We start from the raw sequence: 17763 nt of genomic DNA on the forward strand, positions 1-17763 counted from the left end.
ATATACACCATGATACCAAGGGAATAGCGGAATCATTTAAAGATTATTATCAAGCACTATACAGAATACAAAAGAACAACCTTTAGCAATAATGGAAAAATGTATTAAAGAGACAAAATTGAAACCATTAACAGAAGAACAGGCAACAGAGCTAGAAACACCATTTACACATAAAGAAATCGAAGAAGGAATTGATAATCTTCCCCTGGGAAAGAGCCCAGGCCCTGATGGGTATATAGCAGGGTTCTATAAAATATTTAAAGCAGATATAATATCTGTATTACATTCTTATTACAATAATATATCAGATAAGAAGGGGTTCCATGTACAGGCACATTACACATTACGATTATCCCGAAACAAGACAAAGACCCTCAATTATGCTCAAGTTATAGGCCTATATCTCTAATAAATAACGACATGAAAATATATGCTAATATATAAAAAAAGAGATTGAAACAATACTTACCATCACTTATTCACTAGGATCAAGCAGGCTTTGTACCTAAAAGAGAAGCTTTTTGCTTACGACTGATGTCGAAAAGGCATTCGATAGAATATCTTGGATATTCTTGGAGAAAACAATGATTAACTTTGGAATTAGGGAGCAAATGAGACAGAGAATACTTTATACGATAGACCATCTGCTAGAATAAAAATCAATGGTACCCTTTCAGAGACAGTCCAGATATTTCATGGAACGAGACAGGGATGCCCTCTATCGCCCACTCTGTTTCTATTGGTGATGGAGATATTGCTCTCAAACATAACAAAAAATCAGGATATTTCTGGAGTGAATATAAAGGGTAAAGAATATAAAGCTGCAGCATTTGCTGATGATCTACTGATCTATATAACAAACCCTTTAATCACTTTATCAAATTTGATAAGTTTACTGAAGCAATTTGGAGAATTTTCAAACTTTAAAATCAATTACTCAAAATCTGAGATTGTAAACATAAATGTGAAAGATGATATTGTACAGCAGATCAAACAAAACTTCCCATTTAAATGATCGCCATCCACTATTAAATACCTAGGGGTAAATATATGTGGGGATTTGGGGAAGGCATATCAAGATAACTATACACCAATGCTAATATCTCTACAAAAAATAATAGATACTTGGGGAAAAATTTAAATATCATGGACAGGAAGAATACAAGCTATAAAGATGGTTGTTATGCCTAAAGGATTATATTTATTCCAAGTTCTACCAACGTTCTTTAAAAAATTAAAATCGCTGAATATAGAATATAGAATATAGAAGGAAAAAAACCAAGAATTAATTATAAAACCTTAAAGGACCCCAAAGAAAAGGGAGGGATGGGCGCCCCAGATCCATATCTATATTATACTGCCGTACACTTGGTCAGAATATTAAACTGGACTACAAGAAAAGGGAAAAAAGATTGGAGTTGTATAGAACAAGAGTGGGGAAATTACCCAATAGAAAATGCACTATGGGACGATAATTGGGCAAAGACTAAAATGATAGCACAACATCCCTTAATAAGTACTACCCTTAGGGGCCCATTCATTAAGTTTGAAATTCGAAGTGTTTTTTTGGCTTCTTCGACCATCGAATGGGCTACTTCGACCTTCGACTACGACTTCGAATCGTTCGACTATTCGACCATTCGATAGTCGAAGTACTGTCTCTTTAAGAAAAAACTTCTACCCCCTAGTTCGCCACCTAAAAGCTACCAAGCTCAATGTTAGCCTATGGGGAAGGTCCCCATAGGCTTGCCTAACTTTTTTTGGTCGAAGGATAATCCTTCGATTGTTGGATTAAAATCCTTCAAATCGTTCAATTCAAAGGATTTAATCGTTTGATCGAACGATTATTCCTTCGATCGGAAAAATCCTTCGACTTCGATATTCGAAGGATTTTCATTCCCCAGTCGAATATCGAGGGTTAATTAACCCTCGATATTCGACCCTCAGGGGTGCTTCGCCAAAGAGGCGAGTTGAGGCTGTTGCCTCAGGCGGCAGCGCCCCTCTAGGTACCAGGGGCAGCAAAAATGCTGCTCCTGGTATTTTACGAGCGAATTTCCGGGGGAGGGGGGGCAGCAGCACTCAGGCGTCGGAGGGGCCAGGATCGCCCCTGTCGACCCTCGATGAATTTGCCCCTTAAAGTATGGCATAAGAATAAAGTAGACATGTATTTGACTAGGGCTCCATACGTGTTACAACCATTGATGCTTAATCCAAATTATCCACACAGTTTGGAAAGCGGAGCATATGAAAGGTGGGGGAAGTGGGAGGATAAACCCACAAAAATTTGAGATCTTATTAGAGGAGATCAAATTATCCCTTTACAGGAACTACAGAAAAGATGGAGGAAACATCCAAGGGATATATGGGGATATAATCAATTATACTACTTCATAAACATGAAAAGAGAGAGAAATTGGGATAGATCATTAACATAATGGGAAGGGATAATAGAAACGGATTCAGAATTGACTAAAATTCTTTCCAAGGTATATGATATTCTCTTAAATATACAAGAATTCAAACCCCCATCATTTTGTCGTTCCTGGGAGAAAGAACTGGGTGTAAATATATCAGAACAAACGTGGTTGAATATATTTAAGCAAGGGAACAAAATGGCAAGGGCTTCTAAAATAAAATAAGCACTATATAAAGTAGTTACAAGGTGGCATTTAACCCCAGCAAGGCTTAATAAAATATATCCACAAACTCAAAACTGGTGTTGGAGATGTAATGACAAAACGGGTAATCATCTACATATGTGGATAACATGTCCGGCATTGAAGAAGTATTGGGCACAAATTTTAGAAAGTGTAAAAACAATTACATCAGTTAATTTAAAGATAGAAGACCATGCAGCATTGTTATTAAATGCAAACTTGGAGAATTATAAGATACTAGACGATCCACTTACCTTCGATTTAAATTACTTATTCCAAAGCATTGGAAGTCCAAGGAACCTCCATCTTTTATTGAATGGATGAGATCTGTAGAAGAAATAAGACAGAGGAGCTAACATACATATATCACAGTAATAGTATAACTTACTGGAAGATATGGACCCCATGGTATAATTTCAGAGAAACACTTGATCAAGAAGAAAAAAATAAGATGGGAATAAAGTAGTAGTAAGCAGAAAGAAACTATGCATGATGGAGAAATACAAATTACATTCTGTTATTGAAATGAAATGTTTAATGCATAGAACATGACAGCGTGATATTTGGCCAATGTATTACCCAACCCATACCCCCCCCTTATTTTATTTATGTACAACCCCCCCCTTTTTTTTGTGTTTTATTCTACTTTTTGGGTGAGAAAAAAAAATAAAGAAAGAAATTTATATAAAAAGAAATAAACTGTCCTTAGTAGATGGCTATGATGTCCGTGGAGCTCGTCGCTTACTGGTACCAGAGACCTTGCGAAATAAGCTCATACAACTTACACATGAGACTCATCAATTGCAAGAGTACATGTTGCAGACATCAAACTTCCACAAAATACTGTGCATATAAAATTGTCTACTGCTGACATTGTCAAACGTCAACAAGCCAAATGCAAGGCTTATACGGACAGAAAACTTGGTGCAAGAGAAGTGCACTTTCAGCCTGGACCTTTAGTAGAATTAAGAAACCAGGACTACTGAAACAAGGACAATCTAAATTTACTACACCACTTGAAGTGAGATGCCAGCGAGGACCATACACATAGGAACTGTCTGATGGACACATATGGAATGCAAGTTGTCTTGCTCCTATTAGGAATGATTTTGGAGAAGCTCCATTAGATGAAGGACATTTTCCTACTCCTGATGCCAACTGCAATAGACCTAAAGGAAGTGAACCTATAAGGCATACTGAGAGAATCATCATTACCTGCATGGACCAAGGACTATGTGATGTGAATAATGCATAATATTGCTTTAAGATGCATATCATATGCGGAATATGCGGTGTTTATACAAATGGCCTGCAGGAGTCACTGTTCACATGAGTTATACTGTGTATACATAGTACTTTCTATACTGCTTAAGAGTGATAGAGTTGGAAGTTACTGTTGTGTAATGGGTGCATGAACCTGCTAATAAAGCACTGTTATAATCTAATCATCCTCAGCTACCAAAACATAACAGTATATATATATGCATATTAGGCATCAAACTGTTCAGTAGACCCTTGGCATCAACATTTAGGGTGTTTTACAATTGTATGTAAGAAATTGAGTGAGATATATGCGGCCAATTGCAATATTTTTAGACGATTTTCAGAAATGCCATAAAAACCACTGCCTTTAACGTTGCTTTGTAGTATAGTAGTGTCACGATGAGCGCTCGGCGCTCCTTACCTCACTCCCGGCGCGGCGGATCCAAGATGGCGGTGCCCAGGACTGCACGTGGGCGCAAGGACGCCGGCGCCGGAGCGCCGGCGCGGTGACGTCACACGCTGTGGCGCCAAATTCAAACTTAAAAGGACGCCGGAAACCCGGGTTCGATGCCCGAGTATAGCTCAATATTATATTGTGTTCCTGGGTCTCCCTGCTTGCCTGTTTTTTCCTGTTATTGATCTTCTGCCTGTTTCCTGACATTTGAACCTTGCTGCCTGCCATCTCGAACCCTTGCCTGGACTTGAACTCTCTATTGGATTTCCCTTGAATTGTACTTTGCCTAGACTCACTGGAAAAGGACTTCCTCCTTGATCCTTACTAGGGATGTAGCGAACGTCGGAAAAAAAGTTCGCGAACATATTCGCGAACTTGCGTCAAAAATGCGAACGGTTCGCAAACGTCGCGAACCCCATAGACTTCAATGGGAAGGCGAATTTTAAAAGCTAGAAAAGACATTTCTGGCCAGAAAAATGATTTTAAAGTTGTTTAAAGGGTGCAACGACCTGGACAGTGCCATGCCAGAGGGGGATCAAGGGCAAAAATGTTTCTAAAAAATCCATTGTTGACACAGCGCTGCGTTTTGTGCTGTAAAGGGCAGAAATCACACTACATTTCTAAACCTGTGTAATAAAATGCTTTAAAACGTCCGGCGTCTACATGCCAATCAAGTCGTGTAAAAGTTACAGCCTGTTCACACGCAAAGACGAAACGCGGTGCTTACTGCAACGCAAAAAGACGCAAAGAGCTTTAATGAATGATACCGTCAAGTGAGCAAATAATAGTTTTTAATTACTAGTTGCTTGTCACCTCCAGGATGTTCGTCCTGTTGGTGGCAATATTTCTGTAGTGGTGTGTTTAGCAGTCACCGTGCTTGTGCGCACGTGCACGGTCAGGCAGAGGTAATTCAATGTACAGTGAAGCGAACCAAAAAACACTGATTCTGCAGTGTGGGCCCAGTTTTGGTCTACTTTATTGATCACCTGCGGTGACCATAAAAGATGCGATTTTGCCACTGTTGCAGAACCCTGAAAAATTAGGCATGTGTACTTTCCTGAAAAATTATGTTTTTTTTGTCGCAGCCACTGAACCAGAAGTCCAGAAACAATATGCCATATAAATGCTGAAAATATTAATTTTTTTTTGTGGCAGCCACTGCAGCACAGAGGCCAGAAAAAATATGCCATATAAATGCAAACAATATTAATTTTTTTTTGTCGCAGCCACTGCAGCACAGAGGCCAGAAAAAATATGTCATATAAATGCAAACAATATTAATTTTTTTTTGGTCGCAGCCACTGCAGCACAGAGGCCAGGAAAAATATGCCATATAAATGCTAACAATATAAAAAATTTTTGTCGCAGACACTGAAGCACAGAGGCCAGAAAAAACATGCCATATAAATGCTGAAAATATTCAATTTTTTTGGTCGCAGCCTCTGAAGCACAGAGGCCAGAAAAAATATGCCATATAAATGCTTAAAATATTCTGTTTTTTTTTGGTCGCAGCCACTGCAGCACAGAGGCCAGAAAAAATATGCCATATAAATGCTGAAAATATTCTGTTTTTTTTAGTCGCAGCCACTGAAGCACAGAGGCCAGAAAAAATATGCCATATAAATGCTGAAAATATTCATTTTTTTGTCACAGCCACTGAAGCACAGAGGCCAGAAAAAATATGCCATATAAATGCTGAAAATATTCAATTTTTTTGGTCGCAGCCACTGAAGCACAGAGGCCAGGAAAAATATGCCATATAAATGCTGAAAATATTCTGTTTTTTTTAGTCGCAGCCACTGAAGCACAGAGGCCAGAAAAAATATGCCATATAAATGCTGAAAATATTCAATTTTTTTGGTCGCAGCCACTGAAGCACAGAGGCCAGGAAAAATATGCCATATAAATGCTGAAAATATTCTGTTTTTTTTAGTCGCAGCCACTGAAGCACAGAGGCCCGAAAAAATATGCCATATAAATGCTGAAAATATTCAATTTTTTTGGTCGCAGCCACTGAAGCACAGAGGCCAGGAAAAATATGCCATATAAATGCTGAAAATATTCTGTTTTTTTTGGTCGCAGCCACTGAAGCACAGAGGCCAGAAAAAATATGCCATATAAATGCTGAAAATATTCTGTTTTTTTTGGTCGCAGCCACTGAAGCACAGAGGCCAGAAAAACTCAGGATTTACCTGGATTCAAATTAAACCAGTAGGGTTTGCACCCTAGTTTGTAACGGTGGTGGAGGGAGGAGGAGTATGTGGAGTCATGAGGCGTGCAGAGAAGGACAGCTGCATGGGGAGTCAGAATCAGAAACTCAGAACAAGTCTTCCGGCGTGCAGTAACCCTCCGAGATCCACCCCTCATTCATTTTAATAAAGGTCAGGTAATCCACACTTTTGTGACCTAGGCGAGTTCTCTTCTCAGTTACAATCCCTCCTGCTGCACTGAAGGTCCTTTCTGAGAGGACACTTGAGGCGGGGCAAGACAAGAGGTTCATGGCAAATTGTGACAGCTCTGGCCACAGATCAAGCCTGCGCACCCAGTAGTCCAGGGGTTCATCGCTCCTCAGAGTGTCGATATCTGCAGTTAATGCCAGGTAGTCCGCTACCTGCCGGTCGAGGCGTTCTTTGAGGGTGGATCCCGAAGGGTTCTGCCGCTGCCTTGGGCTGAAAAACATTTGCATGTCTGACGTTACAGAGTGGCCAAAGTGCTTTGTCCTTGCAGGTGCGCTCGTGGCAGGATTACTGGCACCTCTGCCCCTGGAATGTTGATGAGTTCCTGAAGTGACATCACCCTTAAAAGCATTGTACAACATGTTTTGCAGGCTGGTTTGTAAATGCAGCATCCTTTCAGACTTGTGGTATGTTGGTAACATTTCTGCCACTTTATGCTTGTACCGAGGGTCTAGTAGAGTCGTGACCCAGTACAGGTCCTTCTCCTTAAGCCTCTTGATACGGGGGTCCTTCAACAGGCATGACAGCATGAAAGACCCCATTCTCACAAGGTTGGATGCAGAGGTATCCATCTCCGCTTCCTCGTTATCAAGGACTGCATCATCCACGGTCTCCTCCCCCCAGCCACGTACAAGACCAGGGGTCCCCAAAAGGTCACCACCAGCCCCCTGGGAAGCCTGCTCCTGTTGGTCCTCCTCCTCCACAAAGCCACCTTCCTCCTCTGACTCCACTTCTGACACCTCTCCCTGCGTTGCAGCAGGTGCCTGGGTTCGTTCTGGTGATTCCGACCAGAAATCGTGCGCTTCCTGCTCCTCGTCACGCTGGTCTACAGCCTCATCTGTCACTCGTCGCACGGCACGCTCCAGGAAGAAAGCAAAGGGTATTAGGTCGCTGATGGTGCCTTCGGTGCGACTGACCATATTTGTAACCTCTTCAAAAGGGCGCATGAGCCTGCAGGCATCGCGCATAAGCACCCAGTAACGGGGGAAAAAAATCCCCAGCTCTGCAGATCCAGTCCTACCACCCAGTTCAAACAGGTATTCGTTGACGGCTCTTTGTTGTTGCAGCAGACGTTCCAACATGAGGAGCGTTGAATTCCAGCGAGTCTGGCTGTCGCAAATCAAACGCCTGACTGGCATGTTGTACCGCTGCTGAATGTCAGCAAGGCGTGCCATGGCTGTATAGGAACGTCTGAAATGGGCCGACACCTTCCTGGACTGCCTGAGAACGTCCTGGAATCCTGGGTACTTTGAGACAAAACGTTGTACTATTAAATTCAGAACATGTGCCATGCAGGGCACATGTGTTAAATTGCCCAGTCTCAGTGCTGCCAACAGATTGCTTCCATTGTCACACACCACTTTTCCGATCTTCAGTTGGTGTGGGGTCAGCCACCGATCGGCCTGTGACTGCAGAGATGACAGGAGTACAGATCCGGTATGGTTTTTGCTTTCCAGGCACGTCATCCCCAAGACAGCATGACAACGGCTTACCTGGCACGTCGAATAGCCTAGGGGGAGCTGGGGGTGCACAGGTGTGGAGGAGGAGGAGGACCCAGCAGCAGAGGACGAAGAAGAGGAAGAAGACGAGGTAGAGAGCGAAGGAGGAGTAGAGGTGGTGGCAGAACCGCGTGCAATCCGTGGCGGTGACACCAACTCCACTGTCGTTGTTGAGCCACACATTTCCTGCTTCCCAGCCATGACCAAGTTCACCCAGTGGGCAGTGTAGGTGACATACCTGCCCTGACCATGCTTGGAGGACCATGCGTCAGTAGTCATATGGACCTTTGGCCCAACACTAAGTGACAGAGATGCGGTGACTTGGCTCTGCACATGGTGGTACAGGTGTGGTATTCCCTTTTTTGAAAAAAAATTGCGGCTGGGTACCTTCCACTGCGGTGTCCCAATTGCTACAAATTTGCGGAAGGCCTCAGAGTCCACCAGCTGGTATGGTAAAAGCTGGCGGGCTAAGAGTGCAGACAAGCCAGCTGTCAGACGCCGGGCAAGGGGGTGACTCGCAGACATTGGCTTCTTACGCTCAAACATGGCCCTCACAGAAACTTGGCTGGGGGCAGATGACTGTAATGGGAACTGGTGGTCAAGGTGGAAGGCGGAGTGGAGGGTGGTTCAGACGGGTCAAGGACAGCAGAGGTAGAGCAGTAAGATGCTGGACCAGAAGGAGGGTGGCTTTTAGTTTGCCTGTTGCCTTTGAGGTGTTGCTCCCAAAGTGCTTTGTGCTTGCCGTTCATGTGCCTTCGCATAGAAGTTGTACCTATGTGGCTGTTGGGCTTCCCAAGACTCAGTTTCTGACTGCACTCATTGCAAATTACAACGCTTTTGTCAGGCACACACATTAAAAAAATCCCACACTGCTGACCTTTTTGAGGCTGGCAATCTGGGGGTAAAAGTAGAAGTCGGCGGCGTTGGCGGCAATGGCGGGTGCGTTGGCCGGCTGACCACAGGTGCCGATACATGTTGTTGCCCTACTGTTCCCTGCGAGCTGTCCTCCCTGCTTCTTCTAAGTCTTATTCTCCTCCTGCCTCTCTGACTCTCCGTCTCTCCATCTGAACTATCCTCCTCTTGCTCTCTTCTACTGGGCACCCACAAAACATCAATCTCCTCATCATCATTCTCCTCAGATGCATCAATTTCTTCTAACAGCTCACAGACGGAAGCAGCAGCGGGGACCTCCTCGTCATCACTCATTATGTCCATCTCTGTTGTGTTCTCTGCCAGAATTAAATCTGGTGTAACATCCTCATCTCCTTCATCTTCTTCTGCCAATAATGGTTGCGCATCACTCAGTTCAAGAAACTCATGTGAAAATAACTCCTCTGACTCCAGTGAAGAAGGGGCGCCGGTGGTGGAGGAAGTGTTACGTGGGGTGCCCATAGCAGTGGAGGATGAGGATGTTGTGGTAAAGTTAGAAACGGTAGAGGATGGGGTGTGCTGTGTAAGCCAGTCAACTACCTCTTCAGCATTTTGGGAGTTCAGGGTCATTGCCTTTTTAAAACTGGGCAATTTCCTAGGGCCACAGGATAGCATAGCAGCACGGCCCCTAGTGCCTCTGCGTGGCGGCCTGCCTTTGCCTGGCATTATTTTTAAAACAAAAACAACAACAACTCAGGTGGTGTTTCTGGAGACGGTATTATTATTGATATTTAGACAGAATGTGAACAAGCTCACAGAGCTAGATGGGAGTTGTTTGAAAATGAAGAAGAAGAAGAACACACTGGGCAAACAAGGCCTACAAGGTCAACGTATACACTACTACAGCAGTGGATACGGAATATATTATTGCTGCCTGAAAAACGTCACTCGGGTGGTGTTTCTAGAGACGGTATTATTATTGATATTTAGACAAAATGTGAACAAGCTCACACAGCTAGATGGGAGTTGTTTGAAAATGAAGAAAAAGAAGAACACACTGGGCAAACAAGGCCTACAAGGTCAACGTATACACTACTACAGCAGTGGATACGGAATATATTATTGCTGCCTGAAAAACGTCACTCGGGTGGTGTTTCTAGAGACGGTATTATTATTGATATTTAGACAAAATGTGAACAAGCTCACACAGCTAAGTGGCAGTGGTTTGAAAATGAAGAAGAAGAAGAACACACTGGGCAAACAAGGCCTACAAGGTCAACGTATACACTACTACAGCAGTGGATACGGAATATATTATTGCTGCCTGAAAAACGTCACTCGGGTGGTGTTTCTAGAGACGGTATTATTATTGATATTTAGACAGAATGTGAACAAGCTCACAGAGCTAGATGGGAGTTGTTTGAAAATGAAGAAGAAGAAGAACACACTGGGCAAACAAGGCCTACAAGGTCAACGTATACACTACTACAGCAGTGGATACGGAATATATTATTGCTGCCTGAAAAACGTCACTCGGGTGGTGTTTCTAGAGACGGTATTATTATTGATATTTAGACAGAATGTGAACAAGCTGACACAGCTAGATGGGAGTTGTTTGAAAATGAAGATGAAGAACACACTGGGCAAACAAGGCCTACAAGGTCAACGTATACACTACTACAGCAGTGGATACGGAATATATTATTGCTGCCTGAAAAACGTCACTCAGGTGGTGTTTCTGGAGACGGTATTATTATTGATATTTAGACAGAATGTGAACAAGCTCACACAGCTAGATGGCAGTGGTTTGAAAATGAAGAACACACTGGGCAAATAATGCCTACAAGGTCAACGTATACACTACAGCAGTGGTGGATACGGAATATATTATTGCTGCTTGAAAAACGTCACTCAGGTGGTGTTTCTGGAGACGGTATTATTATTGATATTTAGACAGAATGTGAACAAGCTCACACAGCTAAGTGGCAGTGGTTTGAAAATGAAGAACACACTGGGCAAATAATGCCTACAAGGTCAACGTATACACTACAGCAGTGGTGGATACGGAATATATTATTGCTGCTTGAAAAACGTCACTCAGGTGGTGTTTCTGGAGACGGTATTATTATTGATATTTAGACAGAATGTGAACAAGCTCACACAGCTAAGTGGCAGTGGTTTGAAAATGAAGAACACACTGGGCAAATAATGCCTACAAGGTCAACGTATACACTACAGCAGTGGTGGATACGGAATATATTATTGCTGCTTGAAAAACGTCACTCAGGTGGTGTTTCTGGAGACGGTATTATTATTGATATTTAGACAGAATGTGAACAAGCTCACACAGCTAAGTGGCAGTGGTTTGAAAATGAAGAATACACTGGGCAAATAATGCCTACAAGGTCAACATATACACTACAGCAGTGGTGGATACGGAATATATTATTGCTGCTTGAAAAATGTCACTCAGGTGGTGTTTCTGGAGACGGTATTATTATTGATATTTAGACAGAATGTGAACAAGCTCAAACAGCTAAGTGGCAGTGGTTTGAAAATGAAGAACACACTGGGCAAATAATGCCTACAAGGTCAACGTATACACTACAGCAGTGGTGGATACGGAATATATTATTGCTGCTTGAAAAACGTCACTCAGGTGGTGTTTCTGGAGACGGTATTATTATTGATATTTAGACAGAATGTGAACAAGCTCACACAGCTAAGTGGCAGTGGTTTGAAAATGAAGAACACACTGGGCAAATAATGCCTACAAGGTCAACGTATACACTACAGCAGTGGTGGATACGGAATATATTATTGCTGCTTGAAAAACGTCACTCAGGTGGTGTTTCTGGAGACGGTATTATTATTGATATTTAGACAGAATGTGAACAAGCTCACACAGCTAAGTGGCAGTGGTTTGAAAATGAAGAATACACTGGGCAAATAATGCCTACAAGGTCAACATATACACTACAGCAGTGGTGGATACGGAATATATTATTGCTGCTTGAAAAACGTCACTCAGGTGGTGTTTCTGGAGACGGTATTATTATTGATATTTAGACAGAATGTGAAAAAGCTCACACAGCTAAGTGGCAGTGGTTTGAAAATGAAGAACACACTGGGCAAATAATGCCTACAAGGTCAACGTATACACTACAGCAGTGGTGGATACGGAATATATTATTGCTGCTTGAAAAACGTCACTCAGGTGGTGTTTCTGGAGACGGTATTATTATTGATATTTAGACAGAATGTGAACAAGCTCACACAGCTAAGTGGCAAGGGTTTGAAAATGAAGAACACACTGGGCAAATAATGCCTACAAGGTCAACGTATACACTACAGCAGTGGTGGATACGGAATATATTATTGCTGCTTGAAAAACGTCACTCAGGTGGTGTTTCTGGAGACGGTATTATTATTGATATTTAGACAGAATGTGAAAAAGCTCACACAGCTAAGTGGCAGTGGTTTGAAAATGAAGAACACACTGGGCAAATAATGCCTACAAGGTCAACGTATACACTACAGCAGTGGTGGATACGGAATATATTATTGCTGCTTGAAAAACGTCACTCAGGTGGTGTTTCTGGAGACGGTATTATTATTGATATTTAGACAGAATGTGAACAAGCTCACACAGCTAAGTGGCAAGGGTTTGAAAATGAAGAACACACTGGGCAAATAATGCCTACAAGGTCAACGTATACACTACAGCAGTGGTGGATACGGAATATATTATTGCTGCTTGAAAAACGTCACTCAGGTGGTGTTTCTGGAGACGGTATTATTATTGATATTTAGACAGAATGTGAAAAAGCTCACACAGCTAAGTGGCAGTGGTTTGAAAATGAAGAACACACTGGGCAAATAATGCCTACAAGGTCAACGTATACACTACAGCAGTGGTGGATACGGAATATATTATTGCTGCTTGAAAAACGTCACTCAGGTGGTGTTTCTGGAGACGGTATTATTATTGATATTTAGACAGAATGTGAACAAGCTCACACAGCTAGATGGCCACTGGGCAAATAATGCCTGCAAGTGCACTACTATTGGTGCACTACTATGAAGAACAGCAAACAGCACTGGACACCTTAAAGAACAGTAAGATAAGTAAAATAAAAAAAAAATTATATGTATATTAAAAAAAAAAAATATTCTCGGGTTGGTGCTGCTGAACTACTAGGAGCAGCACAGTAGCACACCAGTCCCACTCCCCAACACTGCTAGACTAATAGCACTTGGCTGTTAAAGTAGCAAAGTAAAACAACAAAAAGAAAATAAAAGCAGTCCTTACAAGGACTATTGGGTTATTACAGCAGTCAGCAGATGAGATCAGAAGAGATCAGTGCCCACAGCAGGCAGCTACATACAGAGCACTGCAGTAGAAGGTAGATTACTAGCCAGCAAAGCTACCCTAAAATGTCCCTCAAATCCCTGCAGACTTCTGTCCCTCCAATACAGAGCAGTATCAAGTAGATTACTAGCCAGCAAACTTACTATCAACTGTCCCTCAAATCAGTGAAATCACTAGCAGCTCTCTCCCTACACTAGCTCTTCCAAGCACACACAGGCAGAATGAAAAAACGCTGCAGGGCTTCAGTTTATATATGGAAGGGGAGTGGTCCAGGGGGTGTGGGGGTGGTCCAGGAGGGAGAGCTTCCTGATTGGCTGCCATGTATCTGCTGGTCTGGGGTGAGAGGTCAAAAAAAGCGCCAGGTAAGGCGAACCCAAAATGGCGAACGTCGCGCGACGTTCGCGAACTTGCGGCGGACGCGAACAGCCGATGTTCGCGCGAACAAGTTCGCCGGCGAACAGTCCGCGACATCCCTAATCCTTACTACACCCCCCCGTGGGTGCCGCAGGCCCCCGCTGACATTATACTCGGGCCATGGATCCTACTGAGGAAGTTACGCCTGATGTCGGACGTGCGCTCCGCGGACTGGCATCCCGCATGGAGGAATATGAAGCCCAGCAGTATCGCATAGGGCAGGCACTCGATACCCTTCTCTCTCATGTGCCTCCAGCGCCCCCTGCTTCCCAAGCTGCTGTAAATCCTCCCTTGGTGGTCGCCTCGTCCAACGCAGGATTCTCGTCTGGTATTCCACCTCCTCCTCGCTTCAGTGGGGACCCACAGGCCTGCAGAGTTTTCGCTACACAGTGCCAGATCCAGTTCGAGTTTCAACCTTTGCACTTCCCCAATGAAAGTTCCAAGGTGGGCTTTGTAATGTCTCGTTTGATGGGCAAACCGCTTGAGTGGGCAACATCTCTTTGGGAGAAGAATTCTCCACTGACTTTTGATGCTAAGGCTTTTCTTCAAGCATTTCGTACCGTGTTTGATGCCCCGGGTCGGGTCACTAATGCTCCTTCTCGTCTTCTGCAACTCCGGCAGGGAAACCGCAGTGTTAGTGACTACGCTATTGACTTTAGAACTTTGATGGCTGAGACTTCCTGGAATGACGATGCCTATAAGGCTGTATTCTACAAAGGACTGTCTATTCGCATTAAAGATGATCTTGTCTCCAGGGAGTTCCCTGACCTGCTAGAAGATCTGATTGCACTATCCATAAAGGTGGACACTCGTCTCAGAGAGCATCAAGTAGAGAAGGAGCATTGTAAAATATTTCAACCCTTGTTGGCACCCCGTTTCCAAAGGCCTCTGTTGTATACTCCAGCTTCTCAAACTTCTACTTCTCCTCCGGAGGAACCGATGCAAGTTGGAAGGGCTCGTCTCTCTGAACAAGAAAGGCTCCGTAGACGTACGGCTGGACTTTGTCTCTACTGTGGTGGGCAATCCCATTTAGCTGTCTCCTGTCCTGTAAAGTTGAAGAATGTTCCTACCCAGAGTAAGACTGGAATTTCTTTTATCAGTGGTGTCTGTTCCAAGTCCTCTGAAAACTCTCATCAGTTTCGTGTTCCTTTGCAGATCCTGCTGACCTCCAAGTCAATTCCTGTTTCGGCCTTCCTTGACTCCGGAGCTGCAGGAAACTTTATGGACTTGGCTTTTGCTAAAAAGATTGGAGCTCCTCTATCCTCCGTGTGTCCTCCCATACGAGTTTTCGCCATTGATGGCAGACCCCTCTCCACTGACACCATCACTCTATCTACTGGTGAAGTATCTGTTCAGACTGGAGCACTACATCGGGAGAAGTCCTTCCTGATCATCCGTTGTCCCTCCACTCCGGTCGTGCTGGGTTTACCTTGGCTACGACTACATAACCCGTCCATAGACTGGTCCTCCGGTCAAATCTCCCGTTGGAGTCTACATTGCCAAGGACATTGTTTAATTTCTCAGCCCATCCAACGGGTTACAGTTTCTTCAACGAACTTATCTTCATTGCCCTCTGTCTACAGGGACTACTCCGATGTTTTCTGCAAAAAATCAGCAGAATTCCTTCCCCCGCATCGGCAGTATGACTGCCCCATTGACCTCCTTCCTGGAACCATGCCTCCCCGTGGGCGGACTTACCCTTTGTCTCCTGCGGAGACTATTGCCATGATGGAATATATTTCTGAGAATCTCCAGCAAGGTTTTATTTGTCTTTCCACATCCCCAGCCGGAGCTGGCTTCTTCTTCGTGGAAAAGAAGGACGGAGGTCTCCGCCCCTGTATTGACTATAGGGGTCTCAATAAGATAACTGTCAAGAACAGATACCCCTTACCCCTTATTTCGGAACTTTTCGACCAGCTTAAAGGGGCCAAGGTTTTCTCCAAGTTGGATCTCCGCGGGGCTCACAACCTCATCAGGATCCGAGAGGGCGATGAGTGGAAGACAGCTTTCAATACTCGTGATGGGCATTACAAGTACCTTGTGATGCCCTTCGGCCTCTGCAACGCCCCTGCTGTCTTCCAGGAGTTCGTTAATGATGTCTTTCGGGACCTCCTGGGGAAGTCGGTTGTTGTGTATCTGGATGACATCCTCATCTTTTCTCAAGATTTGGAAACCCATCGCTCCCAAGTCAAGGAGGCTCTTTCTCGTCTCAGGGAGAATTCCCTCTTCGCCAAGCTGGAGAAGTGTACCTTCGAAGTTCCGAAGATCTCCTTCCTTGGCTATATTATTTCGTCTGAGGGCTTCGAGATGGATCCTGCCAAGGTATCAGCTATCCAGAAATGGCCACTCCCCCAGAGTACCAAGGCGATCCAGAGGTTCATAGGCTTTGCGAACTATTACTGCCAATTTATTAAAGGCTTTTCTTCCCGCATTGCTCCTATCCTCTCCCTCATCCGCAAAGGAGGGAAGCCCAATTGTTGGCCTTCTGTGGCTCTTGAAGCCTTTCAGTCCCTGAAGGATGCCTTCATTTCTGCCTCAGTTCTTCGGCATCCTGAGCCTCACCTACCCTTCTTCATTGAAGTTGATGCCTCTGATGTCGGGGCAGGTGCTATCCTTTCCCAGAGACATTCTGCAGATGGTAAGCTCCATCCGTGTGCATACTTCTCCAAGAAGTTTTCCTCCGCCGAGCAGAATTACGACATTGGGAATCGTGAGCTTCTGGCTATCAAACTCGCCCTCGTGGAATGGCGTCATCTCTTGGAAGGTGCACCTCATCCAGTCACGATTTACACTGACCATAAGAACTTAGAGTTTATACAATCCCTCAAGAGACTAAACCCCCATCAGGCGAGATGGTCTCTCTTCTTCTCTCGTTTCAATTTTGTCCTGACGTATCGTCCTGGGACCAAGAACCTTCCTATAGAGCAAGATCCTATCATCCCTCCATCCAGGATCTTCGCTGCTGCCCAATTCGCTGAACAAATCATGTCTTGCCAGTCTGCCGCTCCTCCAGATACCCCCATTGGAATGGCGTTTGTGTCCCCTGAGTTACGCCTTCCCATCCTCCAGCAGACTCATAGCTCCAAACAAGCCGGTCACCCTGGTTCAGAAAAGACTCTTGAGCTCCTTCGGCACCTAGTTTGGTGGCCGACCATCCGCAAGGATGTCAGAGACTTTGTCGCAGCTTGTAATGTTTGTGCCACCACTAAGGCTAGCCACTCTCGACCCTGCGGTCTTCTACAACCACTACCGGTACCCTCTCGCCCATGGACTCATTTGGGTATGGACTTCATTGTGGAGTTGCCGCCCTCTTGTGGGAACACTGTCATTTGGGTGGTAATAGAACGCTTCAGCAAGATGGCACACTTCATTCCCTTAAAGAAACTCCCCTCTGCTGTGGAACTGTCTCTTCTCTTCATACAGCATATATTCCGTCTACATGGCTTTCCTGTGGAAATTGTCTCCGATAGGGGATCCCAGTTTGTCTCCAGATTTTGGCGTTCCCTATGTAAATCTTTGGGGGTTTCTCTTCAGTTCTCCTCTGCCTATCACCCTCAGACCAATGGGGCAGCGGAGCGAGTAAATCAAGCTCTTGAACAATTTCTGAGAAACCATGTTTCCCTCTGCCAAGACGACTGGTCAGATCTACTCCCGTGGGCGGAATTCGCTCACAACAATGCCAATCACTCTTCTACTGGAAGATCTCCTTTCCTGTCTGTATACGGTCAGCATCCTCTAGCCTTTCCTCAGGACTTTCTTCTCTCTGACGTTCCCGCTG

The 17763-nt window shown here is 44.3% G+C and overlaps 1 protein-coding gene and 1 long non-coding RNA gene across 2 annotated transcripts in view; one reads left to right on the top strand and one right to left on the bottom strand.

Annotated features, from left to right (window-relative positions):
* Positions 1 to 17763, top strand: part of LOC108713984 (dipeptidase 2) — a 440550-nt gene that overhangs the window by 95674 nt on the left and 327113 nt on the right. The gene's annotated exons all lie outside the window — the stretch shown is intronic.
* Positions 1 to 17763, bottom strand: part of LOC121402992 — a 79696-nt gene that overhangs the window by 630 nt on the left and 61303 nt on the right. Inside the window, exons 3-4 of the long non-coding RNA XR_005966931.1 lie at positions 2912 to 2984; positions 470 to 505 (exon numbers count right to left, since the gene is read on the bottom strand). This is a non-coding gene — a long non-coding RNA (uncharacterized LOC121402992). The remainder of the gene's footprint in view (positions 1 to 469; positions 506 to 2911; positions 2985 to 17763) is intronic.

The sequence above is a fragment of the Xenopus laevis genome, chromosome 4L (genome assembly GCF_017654675.1).
Source record: "Xenopus laevis strain J_2021 chromosome 4L, Xenopus_laevis_v10.1, whole genome shotgun sequence".
NCBI lineage: Eukaryota > Metazoa > Chordata > Amphibia > Anura > Pipidae > Xenopus > Xenopus laevis.